At 41.2% G+C, this 20650-nt stretch overlaps 1 protein-coding gene across 3 annotated transcripts in view; it reads right to left on the reverse strand.

Moving 5' to 3' along the window:
- wipf1b (WAS/WASL interacting protein family, member 1b) overlaps positions 1 to 19602 on the reverse strand; it is a 117006-nt gene extending 97404 nt beyond the window's left edge. The window contains exons 1-2 of one of the 3 annotated variants that reach the window (XM_041201488.1): positions 19464 to 19602; positions 18794 to 19149 (exon numbers count right to left, since the gene is read on the reverse strand). The gene's annotated coding sequence lies outside the window, so the exon portion shown is untranslated. Of the gene's footprint in view, positions 1 to 18793; positions 19310 to 19463 lie in introns of those variants that run through there. The other 2 variants (XM_041201492.1, XM_041201490.1) reach the window with 2 other exon arrangements.
- Between the last annotated feature and the right edge of the window lie 1048 nt (positions 19603 to 20650).

Here is a 20650-nt window from a genome sequence, read left to right on the forward strand (position 1 = left end):
TTCAGATTGCAACTAGAGTTAAAGGTTTGTTCTGCAGTAGGTATGCAGTTAACAGGGAAGAATGAAGATTCTGCATTTATTTTAAATAGACCTTCTGTCCCTGATTATTGACCATGTTTGCTAAACAACCTATCATGTGGCTACTGCAAGCCTCAGTCAAGACTTAAATACTGTACACTTAATTAAAGCTTTACATGTAAATAACTTGGAAGTAGTAATTTCAATTTAATGCTCATTCATGGCATTAGTTTTTCCAGATTTAGAAAAGACACAGCTCCATGCAATGCTGTAAAGAAAGTTGTTCAAGTTTGTGCAAAGATTTCTCTGCAAATATAAAGTTGTTGTGCAAAATGAGCTTGATCTCAATCTGATTTGGGTGCCCTTACTAATTTCATCCGAACTTCTGTAGAAGTCATCTACTCATTTATGCAACGTATTAATACAGAATTTACTGGAAAGTCCCAGCATCAAAATGACATGATCAATGCAATTAAAATAGTAACAGATTGGTTGTACTTTATTGTCACAAACAACGCTTCTCTGACATGAGCAATAGTTACTCAACAAGCACCCATACAGTACATGTTTAAAGAATCAGAGTTTTGTACAATCTGATCTAATTATTGGGTTAAATACCCATTGGGAGAAATTTGTTCATGTAGTATCGCTTCAAAGATGACTTGTGTAAATTGCCGAGGGGCAGGCAGTGTCACCAGACTGGATTTTCATCGAGACGACGGGTATCGTGAGTCAGTAATTTTCCCAACACTACGACCCTGTCTCGATCCTGGAGGGGCCCACCTGCCCTATTTCCATGTCTGGGACATGGAGATGGGCCCACTGCTTCCAAAGGCTCGAGGTGGCAAAGGCAGGTGGTTAGTGAAGCCAGCAGGCTAGAAGGCCTGTCTCCATTTACTGGGACATTTGCCCAGTTGTACTCGTGACTGTTAGGCTCTCTAGCCCTTACCCATCTGCCATACCCCTTCCATACACTTTTCCATTACCCCCATGCCCTCTGCATCCTCCATGCCCACTCTTTCAGTATCCGCTATGCAGAGAACCAATGAGCCATTGGCAAGATTGGCAAATATTTCAAATGTTCCTGAAACTATAATTAAATTAAATTATACTTAATTATAACTGAAATATAATTGCTTCAGAAGCAGTTCAGAGAAGGTTCACTCAACTCAATTTTGGAATGAAGGGCTTATCTTATGAAAAAAGGTTGGACAGATTGGGCCCATACCCATGGTGTTTAGAAGAACAAGGAGATCTTATTGAAACATACAAGATCCTAAGGAGAATTGATAGGGTAGATACTGGGAGGATGTTTCCACTTGTGGGGGAGACTAGAATAAGGGACACATTTTAGGGATAAAAGGTCTCTCTTTTAAAACAGAAATTAAGAGAAATGTTTCCTCTCAGAAAGCCATGTCTGTGGAACTCTCTTCCCCAGAAAGCAGTGGAGGCTGGGTCATTGAATTTATTCAAGACAGATTTTTTGATGGACAAGGGGGTCAAGAGTTATGGGGGGCAAACAGGAAGTACAGTTGAGACCACAACCAGATCAGCCATAGTCTTATTGAATGGCAGGGCAGGCTTGAGAGCCGATTGACATACCCCTGTTTCCAAATCCAACATTCCTATGAAACTGACAACCTAAGCAAACATAATTTGAAAATCTCCTTTGAGAAAAAACCTGTTCCTCTTACAAGCTCACAAGTGTCAATCACACACAGATAGTATCAATGACAAAGAGCTTTAATCCACTTCATACCTCTTAATCTTGTGTAAATAAACATGCAGGCATTGAAGAAACACATCAAAGAAAGGTCAAGATAATAAAAATGTCAAAGATCTACTGTAAGCTGTGGAAACATTTCCTATAGGGCTGAGTCTATTAGCCATTCCTGGGGCTTAGCCAAGCATTCTTAAAGAGGTCACCTGGCAACTGTATCAATAAAAGCAGGTTGAACAGATAGCCAGGCACCTGTTTTTTCAGCTCTATTTTTCTCTGAGAAACTAGTGCTATAATACCCAGGTTCCCCATCTAATGCTATTAAACATTTACCATCTTACCCCTTCACTGTTGACAGAGGCCAGAAATAAGCAGTGAGCCAAACCCCACATCCCCCAAACCCCACCACTAATTCTACTTAAACTCCAAATTCTCTTCTACAGACAAATCGCAGAATCATCCCTCCAGTGTTATTAAACTGCAGGGTCACACTGTTAAACTGCATTATTTTTCCCTTCCTCAATACTGTAGACAAATGCGTAAATTAATATATACATGCATGCTAGTCTAGAAAACTAGTGAATGCTGATCAGCATCCACATAATGACCTGATTATAAGCCTATGGAAACTAGCAGTTATGCAAATTTGTAACCTAAACGTGTTTTCCAAATGTTATTTAACTTAATTTGGTGCCTAAAAAAAAACACAAGTACACAAAAGCACAAAGGAGAAAATCAAAATTTTGGACATACCTTGATGCCTTTCTACAGCGGTCGATGGGAAAGTTCCTCTGGATATTATTATGTGATGTACTCTGTGCTTAAAATCAAAGTAATTAAATCTTGCTTTGAATTTTCAGCGGACCAATCGGGCCATCATTTCCTCAAAAGTTACCTCAGCCGTTGGTTTCCCGCTCCAACAACCCCCTTGCCCCAGTCCACAAAGATGCTGTACCCAATCCCAAACTTCTCACAGACACTTCAATTACCCAGTTCATATGGCACTTTTCCCCCTCAATAGAACTTGTAACACTTGTCACTCTCTAGCCTATCCTTCTTCTCCTCCCAAACCCCCTTCCCCACACCAAGTTCAAACTGTTCATTTCTCCCATAAAACTTCCCAGTTTACATCCACCCTCATTTCCAGAACACCACCTCTGGCTTCCATCTCTTTTCTCTCCCCTCCCTCATCTTCTTCCAAAGGACTGTTCCTGGATTCTAACTACTCGCTATCAATGATCTCTGCTATCTTTGTATTGCTTTATTTCTATCTCTCCTCTTGTGCTTCATTCCCATCTGTGTCTCTCTTTAGTTAACTCCTTTGTCTTTGTTCCCTCCCTTCCTGCTCCTCTCTCTGTGTTTTTCTTTTCTTTCAGGCAGGGGAGTGGTGAGCAGCAGTGTATGGCAGGATAAGAAGCTTGCAAGCACATTTGGAGTGGTAGTTGCAGGAAAAAAATATGTCCCTCAGTGGTTCCCTTCCCATCCCTCTCCCATATAATTCATTCTCTCCATCACTCCTATTGCACCCTCTATTACTCCTCACCAGCTTTTCTACTTCCTTCTACTTCTGTCACTACCCTTAATTCCCCTCAAGACACTGCATTTCAGGGTCAGGGTTCTGATGTCTGACACTATTCTGAAGGAGGTGACCAATTAGTAGCCGGCCAATGTTAGGTTCACTGTTCAATTAGGGCAGCGGATGCCCTGAGGTGGTCAGATGTGGACGTGGCAGGCTCAACTTAAAGGGCACCTGGCAGCCATCATTGTGGATATTGGCATTCTACTAATGGCAGAGGCCAGAACACAGCAGAGCAAGAACATGACATTCATCCTCAGAAGGGCAACTCCATAAGTTGCCGATACTACCTTGCAGGTGCTTTTAGAGACAGTGGCAGCCCAGAACGTTCTGTTTCCAGAGAGCAGCTGGAGGAGGTCAGCCAGTCAGGCCAAGCAAGCATGGATGGAGATGATTCGGGAGGTGAGCAGCTGCACTGTGGTCAGCAGGATGTGTGCACAGTGCAGGAAATGCTTCAACGATATTCTGCAGTCTAGCAAGGTGAGTACAATGTCACACCCAGGCAGGCCTCCAGTTCTGGAGCCACCAGCATAACAATGCACAGAGTAGCCTAGAGGCACATAGTGCGCAGGTACAGGAAGGATGTGTGTGCCCTGATGCACTCCTGAGCTGTGGGCAACACTCTCACACAAGCACTTTCGGAGGAGGTGACTCTTGAGCCATGGACACCACATGTGAGTGAACCACAGAATGTGGTGAGGGAGATCAATACGATCTTAACTCTCTCACTCTTGACTTTACAGGAATAGGAGAGCACACAATGCATCAGGATGTGCTCAGTCGGGTGGAGGAGGGGCACTTCTTGTCATACCGACACCCATGGAGGAGGAGGCACTTGAAATTACCATGGTGGCAGCATGGCAGGAAGTCAGTGTGGATGAAATGGGTGTCCATCTGAGTGGGTGAAAGCACATTACCATTTCCCTGGAGGATGAGGGTGGTGATCCATCCTGGTTCGTTGAGGCCTTGTCAATGCCTAAGATGTTCTGAGCTGCTACAGCTTTGCTGAAGCAGCTACTGACAGAGAAGAACTTTTCTAACCAAATTTTACGTCTCCTGCAGGACCAATTGTGGAGGGCGAGTCTTAGCATACCCCTGTGACATCAGCAGCAACTTCAGAGGAGGAAAGTGCATCTGAGCCTGCACTGTCACATCAGTCAAGTACACCCTCCACCAGCCAGGAACACTCACCTCAGTAGGGCCTCATGCAAATTTGGAACAGGTAGCACAAGGTGACCAGCACTTCACAGGTGAGCAGGAGAGGGTGAGGAAAGTAGAGGCAGCTGTGAGGAGCCCTCGTTTGGAGGATGGAGGATGGAGGATAGCTCCAGCTATGCTCAGTTGGATGGAGATGCAGAGCCTTGGGAGTCACACATCAAACAGGTCTCTCTGGAGCAGCAATGGGAGATGTACATGCAAATGTTGGAGTTCCCTGTGCCAGTGTGAAGTTTTGGGCAGAGAATGGAGGAGTCCATTCATGATGTGCTCGACAGTGGCTTAGACATATGAATGCTTGAGCTCATCCATTGAAAGAATTACCAACCTTGAAAGCGATACACAGCATCACGCTGAGTGGATATAGGAGCATTACACCACCATGCACAGAATGCATGCCACATTCTGTCACATTCACTAATCAGTGGCACTGATTACACAAAGATGCAAGGATGGGCAACCAGATACCCCCGCCCCCCAGCTGCTGGTTCCCTTGGATGTGCATGCGTGCCATAAAAGGTCTGGGATAGGCAGGGATGATTTTAAGGAGACAACTCCTTGTACAGGGCAGCCTATGGCAGTGCCCCACTGACGCTGTGACAACAAGCACAGTTGCCCCAGGTGCTACAAGCAAGCAGTCTGCCTTCACTTCTGCCTCAGTCATGGAAGGAAGTCCTTGTAGTAGCAGCCACGTGTGGAAGATGCCAAATTGGAGCTTCACTCTGTGGTGCACTTGGGTGACTTATGTTATGTTTCTGTTCACTGATTACATCGCAATGTAATGGAACGATTGATGTTGAATCCTGATTTGTGTAATCCCAATGTTCTGGGGCCATTAAGACATCAGCATAATGAAGTGGACATGCAACACAAAATTGGGTGGTCGGTGACACTTTGTGGCTAATGGCAACATGTTGTCCAGGCATTGTGTGGAAATGCAATGGTTTCCTAGAACAGTATGTTGAGCAACTGACTAGAGAACGGGCTATTTTAGATCCAGCATTGTGCAATGAAAAAGGGCTAATTAATAATCTCATTGTCAAGGAGTCTCTATGGAAGAGTCACCATAACATGATGGAATTTTACATGAAGTTTGAAAGTGATGTAGTTCAATCCAAAAACTAGGGTCTTTAATCTAAACAAAGGAAACTACGAAGATATAAGGGGCAAGTTGGCTGAGGTAGAATAGGAAACTACATTAAAAGGTATGATGGTAGACAGGCAATGGCCAGCATTTAAATAATTAGTACATGTTTTACAACAAATGTACATTCCTTTAAGACACAAAAAGCCAGCAGGAAAAGTGATCCAACCATGGCTAACAAGAGAAGTTATGGCTTTTATCAGATCAAAGGAAGAGGCATATAAAGTTGCCAAAAAATAGTACGCCTGAGGATTGGGAGCATTTTAAATTCAAGAAGAAAACTAAGAAATTGATAAAGAAAGAAAAAATAGAATATGAAATTAAATTACTGAGGAATATGAAAACGGACTGTAAAAGATTCTATTGATATGCAAAAAAGGAAAAGGTTAATAAAGACTAATGTGAATAATGTATGCTCATTATAGGCAGAGAATGGAGAATTTATAATAGGTAATAAGGAAATGGCAGAGAAACTAAGCAAAAACTATGTGTCTGTCTTCATGGAGGAAGATACAAGAAACCTGCCTGAAATATTGGGGAGCTAAGAGGTTAGTGAGATTGAGGGTGTGAAAGGACTTAATATGGATAAAAAAGCAATGCTGAAGCAATTAACAGGGCTGAAAGTTGACAAATCCCTGGACCTGATTATCTACGTCCCAGAGCATTAAAAAAGGTGGCTGTAGAGATAGTGGATGCGTTGGTAGTCAGAATTTTACAGATTCTTGAATGGTGCCTGCAGATTGGAGGGTAGCAAATGTGACCTCACTATTTAGGAAAGGAGGGAGAGAAAACAGGGAGTTACAGGTCTGTTAGCCTGACATCAGTAGCAGGGAAAATGCTAGAATCTATTCTAAAGGATGTTTCTATGAAACAGCAGACAGCTCTGAGTGAAAGGGGTCTTGGCCACGGTCTCTCCTTTTGAAAAAAGTTTGATAATGGGCCAAATGCCATCCAGGATGAGCCATCCTTATGAGAATCATGCATGCATTAGTGTGGCCCAAGCTTCTCCTCCATCCTGATTAATGCTTTGATGCCTCAGCCAGATCACTGAAGGCCTCGCAATGCATGATCACCATGCTCCTCCACATCTTCTTCCTCTGAAAATGTATGCCTTCTCCTCTTTTTTTCTCCTCACGGTCCACTCCTCTCTGGAGGGCCATGTTATGAAGAACACAGTATATCACCATTATGCAAGAACCCCTTGAGGAAGTGTACCTGAGGATGCCCTGTCTGGTCAAGACTCTGGAATCACATCTTCAGGAGTGTGATGACTTGATCAATAGTGACCCTTGTGCTGAGACGGTAAATGTTATAGCGATTTAGCCACTTCTTCAATGGATAGCTTTTGTCCCCTAGCATCCACATAATCTCTCTAGTGACATGAACAGCTACATCATCTGTGACTGCCTCAGGATGAAGGCATCATGACAACTGCCAGGAGACCTTGCACACGCCTGCAGAAAATGCTTGTGGTGGTTGCACACCAGCTGTACATTGAGAGAGTGGAATCCCTTCCTATTGATAAATATTCCTGGCTGCTCTGCCAGGGCCTTGGTGAACAGCTAGGTGCAGTCGACAAAGCCCTATTGAGGGAAGCCTGCCAGGAAGGCAAATCTACAGCTTTCTGACATCCAGACAGATGGGACCACACAGACACAATGTACTCTGATGCCCTCTCATACAGGGCATGTCATGTTCTTGATCCTATGATGGGCGGCTGCTTACAATATGCCACTCAAATCCATCGCCACCTCAAAGTAGTGAGCTCCATATCCAGGGATGGGCTTGCTTGTCACCAGCTCCATGGCAATGACTGCCTGGGTTCCTCATCAGCACCTCACTGACTCCTGCATATGTACTTCCCCACAATTGCACCAGTGCCTCTAACTGAACCACCCTGCAAACTCTACTCATGCAATGGCCAATGCATCAATTGCTCACTGCTCATTCTTCCATTTATGCAGCATCAGGAATGAATGGCTCCCCACTGTGCAGTCAGCTCTTTTCCTTGGATATGCTGCTGACCCAACATGTTTCCTGTGCCTCACCGCCAAGATATCATACAGCCCTGCAAAGAGCTCTCAATTGGCCTGTTAACTGGTTTAATTGATGACACTCCACTTTCAACAGATTTCCGTGACCCGGGTATGCACCTCCACCAAAATCAGTGGAAGGTGGGAGTGAGTTGGAAGACTCGTGTTCCACTTGGCAATGCAAAATCGCCATCATGCCCATCTCTATATCTTCCTGCACTGCAAACAAAAATCCAGCCCAATGTGTATCTGCCTGGTCTCATAGTTGTTAGAAATTAGAATGTGGTGTCGAAGATACAAACCATCAGCAATAAATTTTTTTGTTTACAAAACAGGTGAAATGATTAAGATAAAAGCAAAATACTGCGGATGCTGGAAATCTGAAACAAAAACAAAAATAGCTGGAAAAACTCAGCAGGTCTGACAGCATCTGCAGAGAGGAAGACAGTTAACGTATCAAGTCCGTATGATTCTTCAACAGACGCCATGATGAGGTGAAATGATTAACTGACCTGGGACTCAATAATTATAATTTTGAAAATCAGACTAACATGAAGATAAGTGCTTTTATCCTCTTTTCTCTCTGTTATGATTCCCATAGAGACAGACAACTTTCTAGAAGAAAGGAGTCCCATGACGCAAACGGAAAGAAAATCAATGGAGAAGATTTCCCTTTTTAAAAACTTTTACTGTAACAAACCAACTAAATCAACAAAATTCAAACATTAATTAACAGACAACGTATACTTCAAATAAAAGGTTAAATTTGATTTTAAATAATTAATGTAACAAAGACACACCTCACATAGTTACAAGCACTTGCACCTATTCCCAAACAAATATGGCACCATGTGCAATCTCTCAGTCTTTCCAGCTAAGCCTCCAATACATCAGATCTCTTATTTCTCATTTAATGGATTTGGCCCTTGAATCACTTTCAGATACACACTCCTGCAGAACCTCACCAGCTAGGTTTACAACAGTTTTTATGGCACAGAATTCACAGAGATCCCTTCAAATGGTATGGTTGGCTCTGGAAAAACTGAAACAGAGGGGATCTTGTCCTATCCACAATTCCGGCTTTCCCTGTCTTCCAATCTCTGTCCTTTCCAACTGTGCTACTCACACAGTAACAGATTTCCTGCTCTATTCTCAGAGTATTCACGTTGCTTTTTCACCAGGATGTGTCCTGAATTGTCTGTTCAGATCAGCTGTAATTTGATATCGAATTAGCTTTCTATTTACTCTTTACTTTTTATCTTCCGTCCCCAAAGCAACTTCAGGCCTCATGGGGAATTTTTGAAACATGTTTGCTAGGAAGTCCAGAATACTCCCAGTTTCACTTTGGAATTAAAGGGACCTTCCCAAAAGAAAATACAGATCTTTCCCCAAAGCACAAGGATCATCACAACACAGCTCAATACATTTTCTTTAGTTTATGGAACATAAAACAACAGCTTCAAGTATGTGAACAGTACAATATCAGTTTTCTTTCTTATCTCACACATTCAACATTTTAGAAAAGCATTTAATTTAAACTTTACTTAAATTAAGCTTTTGAAATTTGTTCTTGTTAGTCAAAATGAATTGAATAAAAGCTCCTGAGTAGAAATCATTAAAAGTCAAAAAATAATTCCCTTGATATAGCGGATTATATAGTATTGATAAATTCTGGGAAATTAGGTACACTTGCACATGGTTAGGTTACAAAATTCAAATTCAAAGTCCAAACTCTGAGCAAAATAGCTCCATTTTATGAGTCCTGGTTGGTTACTGTGGAGACAGTGGGATTGGAGGATATTTACTGCATCCATGTTATTTAAGGTTGATTTAATAAAGTAATAATTTAAAGTGTAAAATGTCATACCTTCTGGGTTTGAACCAATTAGAGTATAATTTATTACTATAATGTAATTTATAAATTATTTCTAGCAGCATGGTCTTGAAGAAATGTTTATTTTTTCTGTTATCTGAAGTGTAGTAAGGAAATGCAGCAACAAGGGTGTTTGGTTCAATGCCAATTTATCAGACATTGTGGGTGTAAGCCCAAATTCATTGGCAGCAAGAGATTAGTGGCCTTTTGTATTTAGCATGAGAAATATATGCAAGCAAAAAATTGTAACAAGCACTATTTACAATGCTTCATTCTGATTAGCACTGCACTAGAATATAAACTTAGATCATGTGCTTTAAGGCCTCAAGTGGGACTTGAAACATAATCTTCTAATTCAGAAATCAGAATGCAACCAACTTAGCCAAAACTTGCAACATCAGTTCCGACTCATGGTTGCTAATTTTAATTTTCCTGGTATAAGGATTTCCAGACCCCCAAGTGCAAGAGAGAAATAATGATCACCTTATCATCCATGTTACTAGTTTAAGAGCAACATCTTAAGAGCTTCCCCTTTAGCCTGGGCTGGAGATTAATTTAGGAAAGACTGAGTACAGAAAATCCAAATACCAAAGTAATAAAGACCGTACAAGATAAACACAAATCAAAATAGCGATTTGACTCATTAATCCAGAGCAAGAAACTTCAGTCCTAACACTAACTTTACCATTCCACTCATCATATCCTCAGCAGGATGAGAAAGAGCTATCCAGTCTCATCCCATGTTCCAGATTTTGGTCCATAGCCTTGTGAGTTGCAATACCTCAAGTGTATATCCAAGTATTTTTTAAATGCAATGAGGGTTTTTGCCTCTACCACTCTTTCAGGCAGATCTCCACCACCCTTGGGGTGAAAAGATTTCTCCTCTAATCCTTCTGTTAATTACTTTAAATCTATGTGCTCTGGTTATTGATCTCTGCTAAGGGAAATGGAAGTTTCCCATAGGCCCCTCATAATTTTGTACGCCTCAATTAAATCTCCCCTGAACTGCCTCTGTTTCAAAGTAAACAATCTCAGCCTGTCCAACCTTATAACTAAAAAGATTCTCAGCCCTGGCAACATTCTTCTAAATCTCCTCTGTACCCTCTTGAGTGTGAATGCATCTTTTCTGTAATGTGGTGATCAGAACTGCATACAGCACTCTAGGTGTGGCCTAACTAGTGTTTTACACAGTTACTTCATAACCTCCCTGCTCTAATATTCAATGTTTTTGCTGATAAAGGATGATATCACATATGCCTCTTTAACCACTTTATCAACTTGTACTGTTACTTTCAGGAATCTGCTGACATGCACTCTAAGGTCCTCCCGTTATTCAACACTTCTCAGCCTCCCATCAGAGGGGCTATGAGAAAGCTCTGGCTGGTAAAAGTAGGGAAAATCCCAAGATATTTTATAAGTATATCAATGGGAAGAGGGTAACCAGGGAAAGAGTAGGGCCCATTAGGGACCAAGGAGGCAATCTATGGGTGGAGCCAGAGGACATCAGTAGAGTGTTGAATGAATACTTCATATCCGTCTTCACCCAAGAGAATGAGGATGAAGGTATGGAACTCGGGGAGAGAGACTGCGAGGTTCTTGAGCAAATTGATATAGGGAGTGACAAGTTATTGGAGGTGTTGGCAGGGTTAAAAGTGGACAGATCTCCAGGTCCAGATGATTTGTGTCTCAGACTGATGAGGGAGGCAAGGGAGGAGATTGCAAGGGCTCTAACCCAAATTTTTATTTCCTCAAGTGGGACTTGAAACATAATCTTCTAATTCAGAAACCAGAATGCAACCAACTTAGCCAAAACTTGCAACATCAGTTCCGACTCATGGTTGCTGATTTTAATTTTCCTGGTATAAGGATTTCCAGACCCCCAAGTGCAAGGGAGGTGCCAGAGGACTGGAGAAAGCTAATGTTGTTCTGCTATTTAAGAAGGGTTATAGAGATAAGCCAGGGAACTGCAGGCTAGTGAGTCTCACATCAGTGGTAGGGAAACTATTGGAGAAAATTCTGAAGGAGAGAATGTATCTCCACTTGGAGAGACAAGGTTTGATCAGAGATAGTCAGCATGGCTTTGTCAGAGGGAGGTCATACCTAAAAAATTTGACTGAATTTTTTGAAGTGACGACCAGATGTGTAGTTGAGGGTAGTGCAGTTGATGTAGTTTATATGGATTTCAGCAAAGCCTTTGACAAGATCCCACGTGGGAGACTTATAAAGAAGGCAAATGCACATGAGATACAGGGTAATTTGATAAGGTGGATTCAAAATTGGCTTAATTGTAGGAGGCAGAGGGTGATGACAGAAGGATGCTTTAGTGACTGGAAGTCAGTGTCCAGTAGCGTACCACAGGGATCTATGCTGGGTCCCCTATTAATTGTTATTTATATAAATGACATAGATGACTATGTGGGGGGTAGGATTAGTAAGTTTGCAGATGACACAAAGATTGGCTGGGTAGTTAACAGTGAGGTTGAGTGCCTTGGACTACAGGAAGATATAGATGGAATGGTCAAATGGGCAGTTACCTGGCAGATGGAATTTAACCCTGAAAAGTGAGGTGATACACTTTGGAAGGAGTAATTTGACAAGAAAGTATTCAATGAACGGCATGACACTAGGAAGTTCTGAGGAACAAAGGGACCTTGGTGTGTGTGTGTCCATAGATCTCTGAAGACGGAGGGGCATGTTAGTGGGGTGGTGAAAAAGGCATTTGGGATACTTGCCTTTATCAATTGAGGCATAGATTACAAAAGTAGGGAGGTCATGTTGGAGTTGTGTAGAACCTAGGTGAGGCCACAGCTGGAATAGTGTGTCCAGTTCTGGTCGCCACATTATAGGAAGGATGTGATTGCACTGGATGGGGTGCAGAGGAGATTCACCAGGATGTTGCCTGGGATGAAACATTTAAGTTATGAAGAGAGGTTGGATAAACTTGGGTTGTTTTCGTTGGAGCAGAGAAGACTGAGAGGCGACCTGATCGAGGCGTACAAGATTATGAGGGGCATGGACAGGGTGGATAGGGAGCAGCTGTTACCCTTAGTTGAAGGGTCAGTCACGAAGGGACACAAGTTCAAGGTGAGGGGCAGGAGGTTTAGGGGGGGATGTGAGGAAAAGCTTTTTTACCCAGAGGGTGGTGATGGTCTGGAATGCGCTGCCTGGGAGGGTGGTAGAGGCAGGTTGCCTCACATCCTTTAAAAAGTACCTGGATAATCACTTGGCACATCATAACATTCAAGGCCATGGGCCAAGTGCCAGTAAAAGGGATTAGGTAGGTAGGTCAGGTGTTTCTCACATGTCAGTGTAGACTCAATAGGCCAAAGGGCCTCTTCTGCACCATGTGATTCTGTGATCCCATCATTTATTGTGCGTTCCATTGTCTTCTTTGCCCTCCCGAAATGCATTACCTCACACTTCTCCAGATTGAATTGCATTTGCCAGTTTTCTATCCACCCAACCAGTCCGTTGATATCTTCCTGCAGTCTACAGCTTTCTTCCTCACTATTAACCACCCATACAATTTTCTGTATCATCTGGAAAGTTCTTAGTAATGCCCCCAGTGTTTAAGTCTAAATCATTGATATATACCATGAAAGACAACTCTGAATAACTAAGGTTTTCACTTCTATTACACTACTCAAAAGTCTGCGCGAAGCATTAATTGCCTGTTTTGTGAAGAAATTCTCACAAGACCTAAATTTGCTTTTCGCTAGTGTGAACCCAAGTCCCAATGTCCTACTGCCATAAAGTAGTGCTCTGGCTTAAGCTTTTACTTTACTATTTATAATCTTACATATTTTTATTCAAGTCCATTAACATCTTTTATTTTTAATGCTACAGTGTCCTACTTTTTGATCCAAAAAGCTCAGTCCTCTCAGGCGGAAGAGCTAGCTCAATTGACTTATTTGTACCCCTACAGAGAATTTGAATTTTTTTGTGCTTGGGTGACTAACTGGATACACTGCTCAAGATGCAGTATGAACAGAGCAATGCACATTTTTGGTATTATATCCACCAATTTTTATGTAACTAATTTAGCAATGTTGTTCAGCATTCTGTTTGCTTTGATTAACATTGTTCTGCATCAACTAGAAATGTTAAGTGCAGAGACTAATACTATAAGTGTTTTCAACATCAGCTTTAGCCAGTTATACAGTATTCATAGATATATGCATATTATCCATTTTTTGGCATTGTGCATGACTTCACATTAATGTTATCTTTCATCTGCTTTTCTACCCATTTATAGATTTTGTCTAATTTCCTTTGTGATGCTGACATTGGGGTTAATGCATATTATTGCTGATAATTTCAACAGCTAGTGCATTTTTAAAACCTCCTCTGCTTTCTAACTGATGAAAATTTCCTATTAATCTTAAAATAAAATTGGTTTTAAAAAATATACTCCAGCTGCAGCCACAGCAAAAGAGTGAACAAAAAACAATGGGATGGATTTTGCTGTATATAGTTAGACTTGCCCCTGCATCTTTCTGCTCAAAATACTCTTGCTCACTAAATTACTGAAAGTTTGAGCTGATAACATCACAACAAGGGAAACAGGGCTCCTGAGACCTGAGTAAACATGGAAACCCAACAGAATATTCCTTAACCAATCCAACTGAAGCTATAAGAAATAACCAGAAGAACTGAGAAGGAGGCCTATGTTAGAGTGGGTGGATTCAATGTCAAATAAGGTACAAAAAGAGAAATAAAGAGTTTTGAATTAGATAAATTAGGAAAAATGAAGGGTACAAATTACATAACTAAGTTAGATGTCAGGAGGTTTTTTTGTTGGAGAGAATCTTAAACCTTTGGAATAACTTTGCAGCTCATGCAATAGATGCTGATCCACTGCAAATGATCAAAATGGAACTGAACATATTCCTGCAGGAGACTGACAATGCTGCATACAAAAGGGAAATGGGAAGTTAAAGAAACATCTCATGGCCACTGTCGCTTTCTTGAACTTATTTTTAATTACCTTTGGACGGTAGAGAAAAATATCTTAGAATCACGGAATCTTAAGGCATGGAAGGAGGCTATTCAGCCCATTGTGATTTTGTTGGCCCTTTGAAAGAGCTATCCAATTAGTTCCACTCCTCTTTCCCTATGACCCTGAAAAAGTTTCATTTTTAAGTTACTTATCCAATTTCCTTGCGGAAGTTACTATTGAGTCTGCTTCCATCATCCTTTCACATAGCGCGTTACAGCTCAAAAAAACTCACCGAGTAAAAATGTTCTTCTCATCTCCCTTATGATTCTTTTGTCAATTATTATAAATCTCTGTCCTCCAGTTAGTGACCTCCTGCCATTAGAAACAGTTTCTACCTATCGACTCTATCAAAACACTTCACAATTTTGAATCCCTCTATTAAATTTCCTCTCAACGTTCTCTGCTCTAAGAACAATCTCAACTTCCCTAGTCTCTCTACATAACTGAAGCCCCTCATCCCTGATACCATTTTAGTAAATTTCTTTGGCATTCTCTTCAAGGCCTTGATATCATTCTTGAAGTGTCATGTTCAGAATGGACAATACACAAACTGAAGCCAAGTCAACAATTTACAAAGGTTTGGCATAACTTGCTTGATTTTATAATCTCTACTTCTATTTACAAAGCCAAGGATCTTGTATGCCATTTTATAAAAAGGAAACAGCCTTACAATTTACCCTGCCTGCTTCATGGGATTTGTATATGTGAACATCAAGGTCTTTGATCCTGCACCCCTTTCAAATCTACCTTTTTTTCTTTATTCTTTCATGGGATGTGGGTGTCGCTGGTAAGGGCAGCATTTGTTGCCCTTCCTTAATTGCCCTTGAACTGAGCAGCTTGCTCGGTCATTTCAGAGGGCATTTAAGAATCAATCACATTACTGTGGGTCTGAAGTCACATGTAGGCCAGACAGGGCAAGGATGGCAGATTTCCTTCCCCAAAAGGCATTAGTGAAACAGATGAGTTTTTATAACAATTGATGATAGTTTCATGGGAATCATTACTGAGGCTAACTTTCAATTCCAGATTTTTTTAAAAACTGAATTCAAATTCTATCAGCTGCTGTGATGAGAACCCCTGTCCCCACAGCTTTGGCCTGGGCCTCTGGATTAGTAGTCCAATGACATTACCACTACACCACTGTCTTCCCCTGGGAATGGTTTATATCACCACTCCTCATTCTTCCTTCCAAAAGTCTTAGGACTCTTTTTGCCCTAAATTGACCTGGAGCTTTATTTTGTAAACCTGTTTTTGGTGGTCTCAGGATATTACATGACTGCTGGTAAGTCAGGAGAATGGAGGGTCATGTTGCTTATCTGCAACATGACTGAATGGGTCAGACTCATTCGACTTGCTGCTCTTTATCTGTCTGTCATTTTTGTTTGCTCGTAAAGTCGTTTCGGATCAGTTCACGTTCTGCCAGCTCTGCCCCCACTTTTGGAAACAATCTCTGCTGTGTAAGGCTTTCACATTTTAATTTCACATAGCTTAGCACAAAATATTTTTAAAAAGCACTGGGATTTTCAAATAACATATACAAGAATGTCACTAAATAAATGGTTGTTATAGAATGATTTTTAAGGGCATAAATATGATTACCATGGAGAAGAAAGGCACAGCTACTATAGTATATTTTTAAAGTCTTGAATTTACAACTGAATACTGCCTTCGGAGATTCGTTTGAGTATATAGCTTATTTTGCACACTAACACAACAGGCAGTTCTCTTGATGCCACTAATGAGTATGTAAAATATTTGTACAGTTCTATCCAGTTACCTTGAACCCATTTATGTCAACATCCAGCATATTTCAACAAACAAATGCAATCCCGATCCCATCTCTATAAATTAATACCAAATGCTTACCATTTACGTTGACGTACACATCAATTGAGCACACGTAATGTTCCAAATTTTTAAGCCTCTGGCAGTATTAAAGACCTTATTTCATTATTAACTGTGTCAATGGGCCCTTATCTTCACATTTTGTGAAAGTAAATAAGGAGGAGGAGAAACACAAAGAAAGTCATGGTGCGCGGGTGCTTTGTCTTTTGGGATTGTAGTCTTTTTGTCTTTAGTTGTCACCTGCCTAATAATCTCAGGATTCTGTACGGCTGTGGCTATGTTTGAGGAGGTCTGGGATACCAGAATGAGAGGTTGAAAGAGAGATGTCATCCATGAATCCTAAGGAGAAAGTGCCTTTTTACTTAAGAACTGTGTTGAAAAACATTCAGGGAGAAAATTAAAGTAACACTGAAAAGAACAGGCTTGGCAAAACAGCAACAGGAATCTGTCAACTTTGCCTTGCACACATCAACAAACTAAATGGTGAAAAAAACTATTGTTGTCCCAACATGTCAATATATGTGGTGAGGATAGTACTACAGTAAATGAAGTTTAGCGCAACTTTACCTCATGGATGTAAATGTGACCCACAGTTCACTTCCTAAACAAGTAGAGGCCAACTTCAGTACGTACTTGTTTTGGAAGTGAACCACTGTTTGCAATCAGCACCCAGGTACTAAAATTAGCTAAAACCTCTCTTTTTTTCTGGCATCTATGATCATTGACAAGCACTTAACGGGCTCCAATGGAACTTATTCACTTTGGGAAACATAGTTATGTTGGTAGCCTAAAAACCTATTAACAATTTTTCATGGGAATTGAAAAGTTCAATGATTAATTAGCTGCCTTCCCCACCTTAAATCTGGGCTCAAACCCAGTCCAATATATTGGCCTAAGACAGCCTGAGTTTGTGCAGTCTGGATCCATCCCAGGGTAGTACAGACTGAGTGCCCAAAACTGTCTATTAGATCAGTATTAAGAGTCCAATCTGACTCACAGACACAGTAAAGATGATTTGTACTACTGAATCCATGTAGTTACATCACAGGCCACTCTAAGATTCATTAATGGACAGAGTAAAAAGAGGTCTACTGCACATCCAACTACTGTCATACCTCACGTGGGAGTGCTAAATCCCACTATGTAAAATCTACATCAACAGGACACAACGCAACAAGTGTTTCAATTGACAAGTAGTATCATATGATGCTCAAAAATCACACCAATGAAAATGTTCTTCAATGATTAGTCCTTGATTGGCAAAAACTTTCAATCAATTTGAGGATGGCTTTTTGTGTGGCTCCCATCTTGAAAACTGACAGCGAGACCACTGATGCTGTCAATTGTAAAGTGTTTTTTAAGTTACAAAAGAGAGGCAAATTAAGCAAAAGCAAGGCTAAAAATTGATCTGACACTGGAAAAGACTGGAGAATTAGTTAAGTAAAATATCTGACTTAAAATTTGTTTTTTTATAGTACAAGGTTAATAATACGTAAATGAGGATGATCCACAAGTTTGCCTAATGTTACTCTAATATTAGGGTGTGTTCATGTTACAGTGCCAGAAGGTAAATAAAAATGCCTAGTATGGAAGATTACAAATTTGCTGAACCTATAAGTTGTCTCAAGGTTAAGCCATCACACATCCAATGAATCAAAAATTTGGATTAGTTCCCAAATGAGGGTCTCCTTAAGCAGCGTCTGACAGAGGGCAAAAACGTGCCAGCTTTCAAAATATCATTTTTTCCCCACATTCTTGCAAAGTTTTATACAGTTCACACCTATGCATAGGATGAAATGTGCTTCTGCAGAAGTAATAGGTGGTGTCCTGGCAAAGATTCCCATTGAACTTGAGCTTAACAGTAAAGGCAGGAGTTTAAAACGTGCACTGTTTTTTTGCTGGTGGTGATGGAGAGGATAGAGGATTGGGTTGCAGCCGAAAGGTAATGATAGTCCTGGGAAGGGCAACGTAGGGTGAAAGGGAAGACAGAATGGGGCGTATTCGAACGTTGCGCTCGTGGTAGGTACCATCCAAGTTCTTCATCAGTCCAGTAAAGGGACCGCCCGCCCTCCTGTATTTGAAAGTCAAAATTCACAATTTGGAACGTTCAAATGAAAATAAATATTCGTCGCTGACAAATAGAGCAGGACGAAACAATGTAATGAAGCAAAGCTAAGCGCCTAAAATGAGTTCCCCTTCAAAAACAATTGAGCGAATACACATTTGCTGAATTTGACAACAGCATCACTGTAGCTACAGTCTGTTATTAAATGATGCAATCTACATATCATGCAATATAATTAAAACCGCAGGAAACAACCCTTCCTTGACACCAATCCATCGTGCGTCCCACACAACACAAATACTCACAAATCTTTCTATCCCCCGCAGCTGGAGAGAAAAATAAACTGTTGAAATTCACCGAGCCGTGCCTACATCTGTAGCGGGAGACTTCCGCAGACGCTCTTTGAGAAGCCACACCTAGAATGGATCTGACAAGAGGCTGAAAGTTCTTGTTTGGTTCCAGCTGAGTGTCAGCGGCCAGAGTCACGGCTGTCAGCCTCGGTTACTACTCACCGTCAGCTCGGCTCCGGCCAGTTGAAGGGTCAGACATTTCCTGTTAAAACTTGAGCCGAGCCATTCCTGAAAGTTGTGAGTGAATCCGGGTCCCTGGGCTCTGTCAGTGATGTAATGTTTGCAGCTGGCTTCGGAAGGCAAACTTCAAACTGAGCAAAACAAAAGAAGAGAATTAAAGTGCGAATTCTCCTCGGCCGGCAGCTTTTCAAACGGGCGGGGTTATATTTTATTTCTCTCTCGTAATGTTATTTTTTTTTCTGAGGGAGCAGCGTGTGTTGTGGGGGCGCGAGTCTGTCGCCACCACAGGAATGCTGGCCACGAGGACAAGTCTGCTTGAGCAGCCAGCAAACTCAGGCTGGCCGAGCACCCAGAACAAAAACAAAACCTCACAAGATAACCGAGTCCACAAAACCTGCAGCATTTCAAACTAAAATTCCAGAGCACCAGAAATATTTGCCTTTACCTAACATTGGTGACGGCGGCCGCCTGAGGAACTACAGTGCGCCGATAGAATATGAGTACGCTGAACATTTGCATTACTTCCTGTCAATGTTTTCTATTATAAATTCCTATGCCCAGTGTGGTAACTAGTTTTCCAAAACTTGCCCTACTGTAAATACTCTCCCTTCCAACAGAGCTATTCAGCGCCACTCCTGACTGGGTGGTGTCATTACAGCGTGACAAGTTTACATGATAAATGTGGATCACGGAATTTCGAATGAAAATTAAACTAAGGAGAAAATACATGATTTACAATGGGACTGATTTACACCCAGTTACGGAGGGACGAATGCTGGAATAATTCCCTGACATATATTAGTTCTTTTGAGTCATTTACACAAGGAATAAAAGGTGAGGGTGGGCAAGTGAATGGTTAGCATGGAATTTCCTCAAAAGAATACCATTCCAAAATATTACACCAGTTTCTAAGTCAAATTTACTGACAGCAGCTTACGGCGAAATTTCCTATCAATCTTCTTTCTGTGAGACCCACTTTATCATTGTTCTGAAAATTAAAGGTGAAGGCATTAAATCATCATTTCCACACATAAAGCACAATGTTCTTTTTAATATAACAGATTCTAATGGTATAAAAGTGCATTCAAAGATATAGAAAAATACAGGCAGGTCTCAGTAAGGAGGCTTTTAAAAATGCTAAACTATTGCTATAAAACATCAGAGGACAGGCCCTGTTGTGCCTCACATTTTGGCAGTAAACTGTTGACTCAGAACTGGTGTAAAAGCAGTGCATTTACACAGTTCTATCCTCTTGCGAGTTGCAAATATTAATGGAGAAAGTGGGATTTCAGCAGACATAAGTCAGGGCTGCTGCAAATGATCAAGGAAGTTTGTGCACTGAAATGTTTCTGTGTAACACTAGCATAAATCAGTTGCACTCATATTTTCTCAAAATAGGGGCATCGCTCCACTCCAATGTTGCAGTAATACTGAAATTCCCCAGGAAATTCTGGGCCTTTTTTTTTGAAACCTCACCAATCCATTAACTTCAGTGTGGGGTGGGAGGGTAAACAAGAAATGGAAATATATGCACAATGAAAAGACATCAAAGAATATGGATGAACATAAAAACCTAGGATTCAAATGCTAACTTTTTTAAAGTACGAGGGCAGACAGATAAAATCAATAAAA

Source organism: Carcharodon carcharias, chromosome 12 (assembly GCF_017639515.1).
Source record: "Carcharodon carcharias isolate sCarCar2 chromosome 12, sCarCar2.pri, whole genome shotgun sequence".
In the NCBI taxonomy this organism is placed as follows: domain Eukaryota; kingdom Metazoa; phylum Chordata; class Chondrichthyes; order Lamniformes; family Lamnidae; genus Carcharodon; species Carcharodon carcharias.